At 44.5% G+C, this 12,743-nt stretch overlaps 1 pseudogene across 1 annotated transcript; it reads left to right on the top strand.

Moving 5' to 3' along the window:
* Nucleotides 1-4,749: 4,749 nt before the first annotated feature.
* On the top strand, nucleotides 4,750-5,481 carry LOC112634337 (annotated as a pseudogene). The gene has a single exon (XR_003121758.1). The product of XR_003121758.1 is annotated as a 60S ribosomal protein L19 pseudogene (transcript).
* Nucleotides 5,482-12,743: the final 7,262 nt, after the last annotated feature.

The raw sequence follows: 12,743 nt of genomic DNA on the forward strand, positions 1-12,743 counted from the left end.
CCTACACTTGCTCAAATGATGCAAGTGGGAAGGAAAGCAGAAGATTTTAGAATATCTGAACACCTTTGAAAACAGTAGTCATCAGTGTGAGAGAAGAGTTGACACTGGAGAAAGGAAATGCAGACATAAGATTGTGAGGTTAAGTAAAAACCCTGACCCCTGAATTTTAAATGGACGTATTGGTATGAACCCATGATATATTTGATATTTAAAAAAATATATATCCTCTAGCTCTGTCCACTGAAAAGGACTAGAAGCAAATGATCCACCCAGTAGAATGAGCACAGCGAATACTCATTGTAGTCTCTAAATCCTATTTTTCAGCTGGACATGGTGGTTCCCCAGCACTTTGGGAGGCTGAAGTGAAGCGATTGTTTGAGCCCAGGAGTTAGACGCTGCAGTGAGCTATGAGGGCGCCACTACACTCCAGTCCAGATGACAGAGACAGAACAGACCATGTTTCTAAAACTAAATAAATAAATCCTATTTTCCACCAAAAGGAGCCACTGCTTTTTGGAAAAATAGCTGATTCCAAATCTGGGGCAGAAAATTGCAAGATGACCCTAGATTGCTTTGTCATACTAGAAAGCAAGGAAACTATCAAAGAAGTTTCAGGAAGACTCAGCAGCTAATTTAAATAGCATCCCACTAGCCAAAGATGGAATAATTTGAATATTAATAAGAATAATCACTGCAATGTATTTAAACCATCGAATGTATTAAAAATCTATGAATTTATTTCAATACATTTAAAGTTTCATTGGCCCCCCCCCCCCCAAAAAAAAATGCGTTGGTTACATTTGGAGGATCCTACGGAAATACCTTATTATTTTGAATATTGGTAAATAAAGGGAAAGAATCAAGCACTCAGCCTCATTTCTGTGCAATCTATATTTCAGCCAAATAGTGAATAAAGAGAAAGGGTTTTTTTTACAGAGTATTTTCGCTAAATACATTATAAAGGAATGATATAATTTGACTATCATCAATTTACATTTCCTAATGGATATGGATAGGAATCATTGATAGCTGCTATTAATAATATCACACAAGAAAGGAGATAATCAAACATTATGTACCTCCTGATGGAAGTACACAGCATCTATGGAGCATTCTCACCAAAAAAGCTTAAATTGAAATCTGATCAAGTCTCTAGATCTAATTAAAAATTTATAGGACATACAGGGGTCAGAGGAAGATGAAATCAGCAAAAGACAGACTGTATGGAAAACACTATGACATTGGTCCAGTTTCTCCAATGAATAGGTTGCCAGGAAAGGAAAAAAGAAAAGAATATAGTTGAAGCCTATACATTAAAACAGACTTAAACATATCAGCTGTTCAACACATGGATTTTATTTGGGTCCTGATTCTAACCAAAAGTAGTAAAACAATTATGAGACATTCTTGTATTCAGGAAAGCTAAATACAGACTGGATATATAACAATATTAAGGACTGTTAGCTAGTTGGTTGGTTGGTTTTGTTTTGTTTTCAGACTGGGTCTTGCTTTGTTGCCCAGGCTGGAATACAATCTGTGGTCTCGGCTCACTGCGGCCTCGACCTCCTAAGCTCAAGCGATCATCCCACCTCAGCCTCCCGAGTAGCTGGGACTACAGGCATGAACCACCACACCCAGCTAATTTTTTGTAGAGACGGGGTCTCGCCATGTTGCTGGTCTCAAACTCCTGTGTTCAAACAATCTGCCTGTCTTGGCCTCCCGAAGTCTCCCAAAGTGCTGGCATTACAGGTATGAACCACCGCACCAGTTTTTTTGTTTGTTTGTTTGTTTTTGTTTTTTAGAAACAGGGTCTCCCTCTGTAACTCAAGATGGACTGCAGTGGCACAGTCATGACTCACTGCAGCCTCAACTTTCTGAGCTCGAGCGATCCACCCTGCCTCAAACTCTGGACTACTAAAGGCGCACACTGCCCCACCCAGCTAACTTTTATTTTTTGTAGAGATGGGGTCTCAATATGCTGATCTGGAACTCCTGGCCTCAAAGGATCTCCTTGCTTCAGCCTCCCAAGGTGCTAAGGTTACTGGCAAGAGCCACTGCACCAGGACTGTTAATTTTTTACAGTGTGGAAATGGCTCTGGCTATTTTTTTTTAAAAGTTCTTATATTTTAAAATTTTATACATATTCATGGAAAAATGATATTGTGCCTGAGATTTGCTTTAAAATAATCTGGAGGCGGGGAATGGAGGGCATGGAGGAAGTCAGAGGGGCTGTGAATTGATTGCTGTCTAGCTGGATGGGGGTTTCATGGAGGTTCATTGCGCTATTCTCTCTACTTTTGCATACAGTAAGATTTTTCTATAATAAAAATAATGTAAGTAGGAGTGATTGTTCCCTCTCTTGAAAGGATTCACCTTGCACATTCTTGAAAGGTGGCCAAGGAAGCCACCCTTTGTCCCCCTTCCTGTGGGATGAGGTATGTCCGGAGCCTGCAGAAGTGGGTGTGACTCTGCTCTGTCGCTCACATCTACTGAAGTCTTGAAAAATAACAGAACCCAATAAACATTTAAAAGCGACTTTCTCCAACATCAAGTTACTGCACCATTGTTTGGTAGGGTAGGGAGCAACAGAGAACCATGATGTCACACTCCAGAACTCCAACATTTTTTCCCTGTCTTCACTGAAAACTTAGACCATCTTCATATTTTGTTCTGAGACCAGAAGGAAGATCTGGGGCTCTTGGCCAGCATCTCCTTCTTGTCAGGATTGGTCTCTTTCTTTCCATTTCTTTAAAGAATGAAAAAGAGCAGAAGAACCTGGAAAACATTATGTACCTTTCACAGAAATAAAATACAAGTATACTATGTCCATTTCTCATAGACACCGGAGCCAGGTGCTCATTTTATTTTCAGATATGTGGGAGAATCTTTTGTTAGATACTCAGCCCAGCACAATGGGGAGAAAACAGGATATACATATATGGTAACTAGGTTGTAAATAGATTTTCATCCCTTGGGCCAGCCTACCTTTAATTCCTAATGCCCTGCCTACAGTGAAATTACATGGCCAATATCCTAGTTCTCAGCTTTTGAAAGTTTCCTTCTTTACGCAGTCCTGGAATTCCTTATGTGCTTAGAAACAAAAACAATTATATGATAAATGACTCAAAAAAGAAACAACCTTGCAATAAACTTTCAGCATTTTCCTGAACAGGAAGAGTAACAGTCCCAAACAGTCCCAAACTGTTTTCCTTGCTTGCTGAGCTGTAAATCTTTGTTCTGCACACTGATTCCTGATCCATGGTGCCCTTTTCATTAATCTGCTGGCAGATTTGAACCAAATCTAATTCCCATCCTTTCCATAAAACCTCCGATCTCTCCTGAAAGCCAAAGTCTGGGCCCAGGAAGTGCAGTCAGAAACAAAAATGAATTAACACTGAGTAAAAAAAAAAAAAAAATTGAGTAAAACATGCTAAACCTTCTTCATGCCTTCTTTCCTTTAATACTCATCCATTCCTCTGAGGTGACTGCTTTAATTCTCTTCATTTCATACATGGAGAAACTGGAGCTTAAAGGGGTTACAACTAGTAAGAGGCTGAGCTGTGACTTGAACAAATTTCTTTTTGACTCTAAAGCTCAAGCTTATAATCACTGTAATAAACCTTTTATATCAGGAGGCTTTGGATGGACTTATTTACATTAAAAATAGCAGAACTTTGCAGGAAAGATGCCAAGGCAGCAAGACATAGTAAGAAAGGGCACATGTGGTTGTGCATGCTGAGCCCTACAGAGGGTGCTATTTGTATTATAGTTTATGGGACTAGCATCCCTGGAGTTGTGCTGGGTACTGACTGCAGCAGGACCACCTGCCCTGAATGAGCATGGGCTTTGAAGTTTCAATAAGCTCCTATGATCTTTGACTGTGGGTAAGTTGCTTGGGGTTGACATTAAATGCAGAACAGACAATTCTGCTACGATGACTGCTACCCTAGTGGCCATTGCAGTGGTTATGAATACAGATTTATGAGTACTGTACTTAGAAAGCAACCTCTCCCAGCGTGTTCTTCCTGAGGGTAGAAGATCACTTTGTCTCGTATTTGGCCACGTGCAGGTTCCTTCTCCTCCCTCTAAACCTCTAAATGCAGAAGTGCTTAGATCTGTCTTTGGGCATCTCCTCTACCATTTTCAAGGTGATGTCATCTAGGCCCATAGTTCAAATGCCATCCACATACAATGACTCCCAAATTCTATCTCCAGCTTTATCCTCTTCCCCAGCTCCAGACTCTATCTCCATCTTAACCTCTCCACTTGGGCATCTGATAGGACCCTGACATGTCACACGATTTAAGACATCTGGAATAGAAATCTTGCTTTCCACTCCTCACCTGCTCTACCCCCAGTCTTTCTCAACCCTGTAAAAGACATACCCTTCACCCAGCTGGCTCAAGTCAAAAGTCTACAAGTCAGCCCTAACTCCTCTCTTTCTTTTAAATCCAATTCCAACGCAAGTCCTATCAATTCTGCTCCTCAACATTTATCCTTATTGGGCCTCTTCTCCCCATGTCCGCTTGCTGCTTTTGTGTGTGTGTTGATAAATTTCATGAACCATATATATATTTTTCCCAGTATTATAGACTGGATGTTTGTGACCCCCCCAAAATTCATATGTTGAAACCTAATCCCCAAGGTTATGGTATGAGGTGATGGGCCTTTGGGAGGTGATTAAGTCATGAGGATGGAATCCTCTTGAATAGGATTGTGCCTTTATTTTAAAAAGAAGGCTCCAGCCTTTTGCTGCTGCGGCCACAGCCATGAGTATGCTCAGGCTTCAGAAGAGGCTCGCCTCTAGTGTCCTCCGCTGTGGCAAGAAGAAGGTCTGGTTAGACCCCAATGAGACCAATGAAATCGCCAATGCCAACTCCCGTCAGCAGATCCGAAAGCTGATCAAAGATGGGCTGATCATCCGCAAGCCTGTGACAGTCCATTCCCGGGCACGATGCCGGAAAAATACCTTGGCCCGCCGGAAGGGCAGGCACATGGGCATAGGTAAGCGGAAGGGTACAGCCAATGCCCGAATGCCAGAGAAGGTCACGTGGATGAGGAGAATGAGGATTCTGCGCCGGCTGCTTAGAAGATACCGTGAGTCTAAGAAGATTGATCGCCACATGTATCACAGCCTGTACCTGAAGGTGAAGGGGAATGTGTTCAAAAACAAGCGTATTCTCATGGAACACAGCCACAAGCTGAAGGCAGACAAGGCCCGCAAGAAGCTCCTGGCTGACCAGGCTGAGGCCCGCAGGTCTAAGACCAAGGAAGCCTGCAAGCGCCGTGAAGAGCGCCTCCAGGCCAAGAGGGAGGAGATCATCAAGACTTTGTCCAAGGAGGAAGAGACCAAGAAATAAAAGCTCCCCTCTTTGTCTGTACATACTGGCCTCCGTGACTACATAGATCAGCTATTAAAATAAAACAAGCCTTTATCTGCTTTCAAAAAAAAAAAAAAAGAAGGCTCCAGAGAACTCCTTTACTCTCCCACCATTTGAAGACACAGTGAAAAGAATGGCCATTTATGAACCAAGAAGCAAGGCCTCACCAGACACCAAATCTGCCAGCATCTTGATCTTAGACTTTCCAGCCTCCAGAACTATGAGAAATAAATTTCTGTTTTTTATAAGCCCCCGGTCTATGCTAGTTTGTTATAGCTGCCCAAATGCACCCAGATAAATTTTGTCTTTCAGTATGTGGGTTATAATTTTCCCTTTAAAAACAGTGTCTTCAGAGATGGGTCCTGAATATCAAACTTTTATTGCTCTCAATTTCAAACCAATATAAACACCTAATCCTAGTCCTGCTTTGACCACAAGCATCTAATTTGTGTTTTTATTTATAGACAGGGTCTCACTCTGTCACCTAGGCTGGAGTGGGCCGATCTGGAGGAGAATCAGACAGAGGCTGTGAGATATTCAGGCCAGTTTTTGACACATTGAGCATAAGGTGCTTTGGTATAAACAAAGACTTTTTAGTCAGAAATTGGTGGTTCAAGATGAGAGTTTTGGAAAATGGTTGCTGCTCAAGGTACACAATGAGCCAGATCATAGCTTACTACAACCTCGAACTCCAGGGCTAAAGTGATCCTCCCACCTCCACTGTCCAGCTACTTTTAAATTTTTTTTGTAGCGATGAGGTCTCTCTGTGTTGCTCACACTGATCGTGAACTCCTGGCCTCAAGTGATCCTCTCACCTCAGCCTCCCAGAGCACTGGGATTACAGGTGTGAGCCACTGTGCCCAGCCTGACCACAAGCCTCTTGAAGGACTTTGTCTGTTCTCACACCAACGGCTTCTTTCCAAGCCACTCACTATTTCCATCCTCTATAATCTCCTTCACCCAACATTGACACTGCTCTTGACAAGGCAATGACTTTCTAATTGCCAAATCCAAAGGCTTATCTCTAGACCTAATCATACTCGACCTCTCCGATCATGGGAAATTGCTGATCCTTCCTTCTGCTCTGGATCCTGTGGCCCCTGCATCCTGCATTGCTCCTACCCCTCTGGCTCAAAGGTGTCAGACTTATTTGATGACTCTTCTTGCAGACTCTATCCTTGATCTTCATCTCTTCTCATTCTTCACCACTGGTTCTTAAACTTATTTTTTCAAGGACACTTTTGAAAACATGCTGGAAGCTATGAGACAGTCATCCCTAAAATAAATAAGTAAAAATGCCTATATTCCTGGATACATAATACCCTAAGTAATTTCAGGAGGTTCCTCACACCCTCAAGCCAAGTTAGACCCTCTGCTCTACTTTCTCAGCAGTGGGGGTGCCAACCATCCCCAGGGCTTCCATTATCACCCATATGTTGATGGCTTTCAAATGTGGACCTTGAGCAGCAACCATTTTCCCAAACTCTAATCTTGCACCCCCAATTTCCAACTAAAAAATCTCTGCTTATACCAAAGCACCTGATGCTCAATGTGTCAAAAACTGGCCTGAATATCTCACAGCCTCTGTCTGATTCTCCTCCAGATTGGCCCATTGCATGATGACCTCACCATTCACCCCATTACCAAGGAAGAATTGGCTCCTCTTCTCCCTTCTCTTGCTGCTTCCCAGGCTCCAGCCTTTCTCATCTCTTGCCTGGATTACTAGAGGAGCCTTCTGCTTGATCTGCCTGTCTCCCTCATTGCCCTCTTCAAACCCACCTGCTACACTGCAGCGAAATTTGTCTTCAGCCTTTCCCTGCATCAAACCCCATTGCTCGCAGCAGTACTTCCCCAAGCGTGTTTTAAAGAATACAAAGTCTCCATGATACTATATGAATGAAAAAAAGTTTCCATGGTCAATTAAGTTGAAGAAAAGAATGAAAATTAGTTAGGTTTAATTACATCTCAGTCTTCAATATGCTAAAACACATTTTGGAACTCCAACTGGGAAATATGAAATAAAGCCTCTGTCAAACTATGTGGCAACAAAAGAGCCTAATTTACCTCAGAATACACTTTGGATGCGACTGGTCTATGAGCTGAACTTTAATTTCCTTGTCCATCTCTCTTTCTTTATGATTTCTAGCTGCTATTTTTGATAATGTAGACAATAGGAGGAAGGACAGCAGTGGCTTCAGGAAAACTCGTGTTTAAATCTCAGCACAGGACTTCTGGTCAGGTTATTTCTCAGGACATGCGCCGACTAGTGTCCCTGGGCCCCTCGGGAGGCTGAGCTCTGTGGGCTGCGGCACCAGGCGCCCTGGGCCTCTGGCTTTCAGCTGAGTTTGGCCATTGGAAAGCAGTGCTAGCAGAGGCCACAGGAGGGTGTTCATTCCCCACTGCCACCTTCCCTCTGGTGGTTCTGCAGTGCTCCCACCCTCTCCCCCACCCCAGCTCTTGTCTGGTAGGGGTGACTCGCCTTCTATTCCCCTTTAGGCCTGGGGGTGATCATGGCTTCCAGCTGCTACTAACCCCTGAGGGCTTCGTCATCTCTTGTTAGTCCCCTTCATTCTGCCCAGACCTTTGTAAATAGTCCATTCCTTAAACTCTTCTCAATTAAAACTTCTGAGCACGCCATCCTGTTTTCCCTGATGGAGACAGGACTTTAGTCTCCTCACAAAATGAGGATGGTAACATCTACCTCATGGGGCAGCTGAGAAGGTTCGGTGAAAGTACCTGAGGTGTGACGCACACAGTACAGTGCCTGACCCCCACCAGTGCCCACTGAATAACAGATGACTACCCCAGTCCTGCCAGTTCTCCAAGTAGTCACCTACTTAAGTCTCTCTGCTCCCTTGCCAGTGATCCAGGCTGAGGTGGGGAGAGGGAAATTATGCCAGGCCCCAGTCTGAAGACCAAGCTGCCACTGGGATGCAGGGTCCCGTCAGCAGACACAGAACAGGACTGACCTGCAGGTCCTACTCCAGGGCCCTGGAACAGAGGATCCTAACAGGGATTGGAACAGCCAAGGGTCAGGGCGTTTCTGTGCTCAGCATTCCTCTTGGAAGAAAGCAGCCTCTGTGCTGGGCCCAGATGGTCTGGCCTCCCACACTGGCCAATTGTTTCACGAGGAGGAAATCCTTCTAGCTTCCAGTCTACCCCTTGTCCCCCACTGAAGTGATCAAGTGGCCTGGAAGAGGGGGTGCTATTTGGAAAGGGAGGACACTTGAACTAGGTTTCCGGTACATTTCCCAACAGGCATACAATGGGGAAATTTTAAAAGGGGTTAATAAGCCAGGTGCAGTGGCTAGTGCCTGTAATTCCAGCTACTTGGGAGGCTGAGGTAGGAAGATCACTTGAGGCCAGGAGTTCAAGACCAGCCTGAGTAAGAGCAAGACCTTGTCTCTAAAATAATTTTTTAAATTTTTTTATTACAGGCTCATGCCTGTAATCCCAGCATTTTGGGAGGCCAAGGTGGGCAGATCACTTGAAGCCAGGAGTTCGAGACCAGCGTGGCCAACATGGCAAAACCTCATCTCTATTAAAAATATAAAAATTAGCTGGGCATGGTGGTGCATGCCTGTAGTCCCAGCTTCTTGGGTGACTGAGGCACGAGAATTGCTTGAATTCGGGAGGCGGAGGTTGTAGTGAGCTGAGATTGTGCCACTGCCCTCCAGCCTGGGCAGCAGAGCAAGACTCTGTCTTAAATAAATAAATAAAATAGTAATAAAAAAAAAAAAGGGGGCTGGGCACAGTGGCTCATGCCTGTAATCCCAGCACTTTGGGAGGCCAAGACGGGCAGATCATCTTAGGTTAGAAGTTCAAGAGCAGCCTGGTCAACATGGTGAAACTCCGTCTGTACTAAAAATACAAAAATTAGCCGGGTGTGGTGGTGGGTGCCTGTAATCTCAGCTACTTGGGAGGCTGAGGCAGAAGAATCACTTGAACCAGGGAGGTGGAGGTTGCAGTGAGCTGAGATCGTGCCACTGCACTCCAACATGGGTGACAAAGTGAGACTCCACCTCCAAATAAACAAATAAATAAAAATAAAAGAGCATTAACAGAAATGATATGTTAGAGAATACGCAGTGAATCTGCAGGCAGGCAAATTTATTTATACTGAGCCCTCATAAAGGAAATTAATGTATTGCATGCGTTGAACAAAACATGCCTGACTTATGGCACATAATCAAAATGCAGTTTTAGTTTGTGTTCTACCATCTCTTTAAATCAATTCGGTGGGCAAAATTTTCACAATCTCTCAAAAATCAGGGAGTTTTTCTACACTCTTAAAGCCAGGAATAGACAGTCTACTTCAGAAACAAAACCATACAGTATGGTATCCAACACCTCACACTTCACTCTGGGGCAAGTCTTTGCCTTCTCCCCACCCAGGTGCTCTCTGGTACAAAATTGTCTCCCAGGACCAGGGTCCCTCCTGTAGCAGAGGTGCCAGCTGAAGGAAGTCAGAGCTCTCCCACCACCCTGGGGCCTTAGCGATTTAAAATGTAAAACTTCTCCCAGCATCAGGGAGTCCCCATGTTGATCTGCCAGAGAGAGACATGACTAGTCAAATGCCAAATGAGAATGCAAAAAAGAAGCCAAGCAAGGAGGGAGGCGGGCCTCTGCCTGGAAGGGGAGCAGGGAAGGTTTCATGGCTCTCTACCCTGGGGCCCTTTGCCTTCCCATTCCAAGGTGGGGCCAGAGGCCCTGGGGACCCTGAGGCTATCCCAGCACTGCCAAGGATCTAGATCTGGTAGCACACGTCAAGCAACTCATGATTAGGATAGTGGGATTTTTAACTCCCCACAGGCCATAGTAAATGCAAGCTTGGGGGCCAGGAGGAAAGAGGTAAGAAGAAGAAGGTGTTGCATGCCACAGCCAAATTAAATATCTCTATCCCCCAAGACACTGGAGGACTCTCCGTGACATGCTAGCTAAACAGGCTGAGCTGCAGCTCCAGAAATTTATTTTGAGAACTGCAGATCTGCGGAGATGGTGAAATTGCAAGTCTAAACAAATCTATGTGTCAAGTGAGGGCACAGGTGGGTTGTGGCTGGCATCCAGACACCTGGCTTGGAGCTATTTGGGAGGACAGGCTATGAATGAAACCCTTGGCCAAGGACCCTAAATATTCTTTTAACTTAGAATGAGAAGGTAGTGGTCACAGCCCCTCCATTTGATCCCAACCCCTTCAACCTCCCCCAGTCAGATCCACTACCTGGAGCCCTGGTGTGGTAGGCAGAATAATGGCCCCTCAAAGACGTCCATGTCTTAATCTACTGAACTGGAGAATGTTATCCCACGTGGCAAAAGGGACTTGGCAGATGTGATTAAATAAAGGATGTTGAGATGGGGAGATTATCCAGTGGGTGCGCCCAGTGTCATCACAAGGGTCCTTATATGAGGGAGGTGGGAGCGTCAGAGTCACAGAAAGGACTGACAGCAGAAGCAGAGTCAGAGGGAGGCCACCGTTGGCTTTGAAGATGAAAGGGGCCATCGGCCAAGGAATGGACAGCCTCTAGAAGCTGAGAAGACAAAGAAATGACTTTTCCCCACAGAGCCTCCAGGAAAGTGCAGTCCTGCTGCCTCCTTGACTTTAAGCTGGTGAACAGATTTCAGACTTCTTCAGAACTATAAAATCATAAACTGTGTTGTAAGACACAAAGTTAGTACTTGTTACAGCAGCCATAGGAAACTAACACATGTGGTAAGAGAACACTGATATAGTTCTTTCAGGTTCCTAAAGGCCCAGTTAAAAATAATCCTGATAAGAAGACATCACCCCACCCACCCACCCACCCCACTCCTGTCCATTTTACTGCGGGAGAGCCCCCTTCCAAAAGCTGGATGTATCAGGGTTGTCCATATCCAGACCTTAGTCACAATCACGGACACCACAGGGTGTCCCAGTGTGGAGTATAGCTGTCCCACTTCATGGGCTGATGCCCCATCCTGGAGTGGATACATTTTGATATGAGGATGAGTTCCCTTTTAGAAAGAAAGCCCCGATCGAGACTTCTTTCACCAATTATGACATTAGTTAAAAGATCATGGTGACTCACAGGGTGGTGGGAAGAATGAAGAGCCAGCCTACATAATATCTTGGTGAGAAACATCAGCAAGTGCTAAACGATGTTCGAGTATTCTTTTTTTTTTTTTTTTTTGAGACAGAGTCTCGCTCTGTCACCTGGGCTGGAGTGCAGTGGTGTGATCTTTGTTCACTGTAACCTCCGCCTCCTGGGTTCAAGCGATTCTCCTGCCTCAACCTCCTGAGTAGCTGGGATTACAGGCGTGCACCACCATGCCCAGCTAATTTTTGTATTTTTAGTAGAGACAGGGTTTCTCCATGTTGGTCAGGCTGGTCTCGAACTCCTGACCTCAGGTGATCTGCCCACCTCGGCCTCCCAAAGTGCTGGAATTACAGGCGTGAGCCACTGCGCCCAGCCTAGTATTCAAGTATTCTTGAGGAAGACATTAGAAACTGGAAATACTGAGGATAAAAACACATGCCAGCCTAAGATCAATATTCAATGTTAACATTATTAGAACCATGTAAATATTATTCCCAGATGAACCATATAGTGCATTGTGATTTTTTCTATGACACAACATTTTGTTTTCTGTCAATAATTGCCTTTGTTTTGTTCCATTTCTTAGGTAAACATCACTATTTAATTTTCAAACTCTGGAATTAAGTATAAATCTCCTAAGATGTTTAAACACATGAGGCAATCTGAAGTGTTCCTTTTTTTTTTTTCTTGGTTACTCCTGAATCCCTCCATCATCCTGGTCCTCTCTGGACCGTTCCTCTTTAGGCTGATTGACAGCAATACCTCTTATGCTGGATTAGCTTTGCTTCTGGACTGAGAGTGGTACATGGGCTGAGAGGCATTCTAGAGAAAAATGCCTTGGAGTATGTGCCAGGTCCAATTTTTTCCTGAAGAGAATTTATGGCCTCTGTTCACACAGGGAACATTCTCAATCATATTGTATTTAGCCTCATCCTGGACCAATCCTCAACAATTTTTAGCTGGCAATGAGCCAAGTAGATTTGGCCAAACCAAGATAGCTGGCAGGGTCTCAAACTTTTTAAGTGAACACAGACCTGAAAAGAAGAGGCTGTTAATTGTGCCCTGAGGGTAGACCTGGCTCCCCCTGTACAAGGGGACTCAAGCACATACCTGGTTCATCACCTAAAGTGGACAAGGATAGTGGGGCTTTCACCCAGGAAGGGAAGCCACATTATCAACTGTGTCCCTAAGATCAGATAAATAAATGAGGGTTATGGATTTAAAATGGTGACATGATGAGGCTGGGTGTGGTGGCTCCTGCCTGTAATCCCAGCACTTTGGGAGGCAA

The sequence above is a fragment of the Theropithecus gelada genome, chromosome 1 (assembly GCF_003255815.1).
Source record: "Theropithecus gelada isolate Dixy chromosome 1, Tgel_1.0, whole genome shotgun sequence".
In the NCBI taxonomy this organism is placed as follows: domain Eukaryota; kingdom Metazoa; phylum Chordata; class Mammalia; order Primates; family Cercopithecidae; genus Theropithecus; species Theropithecus gelada.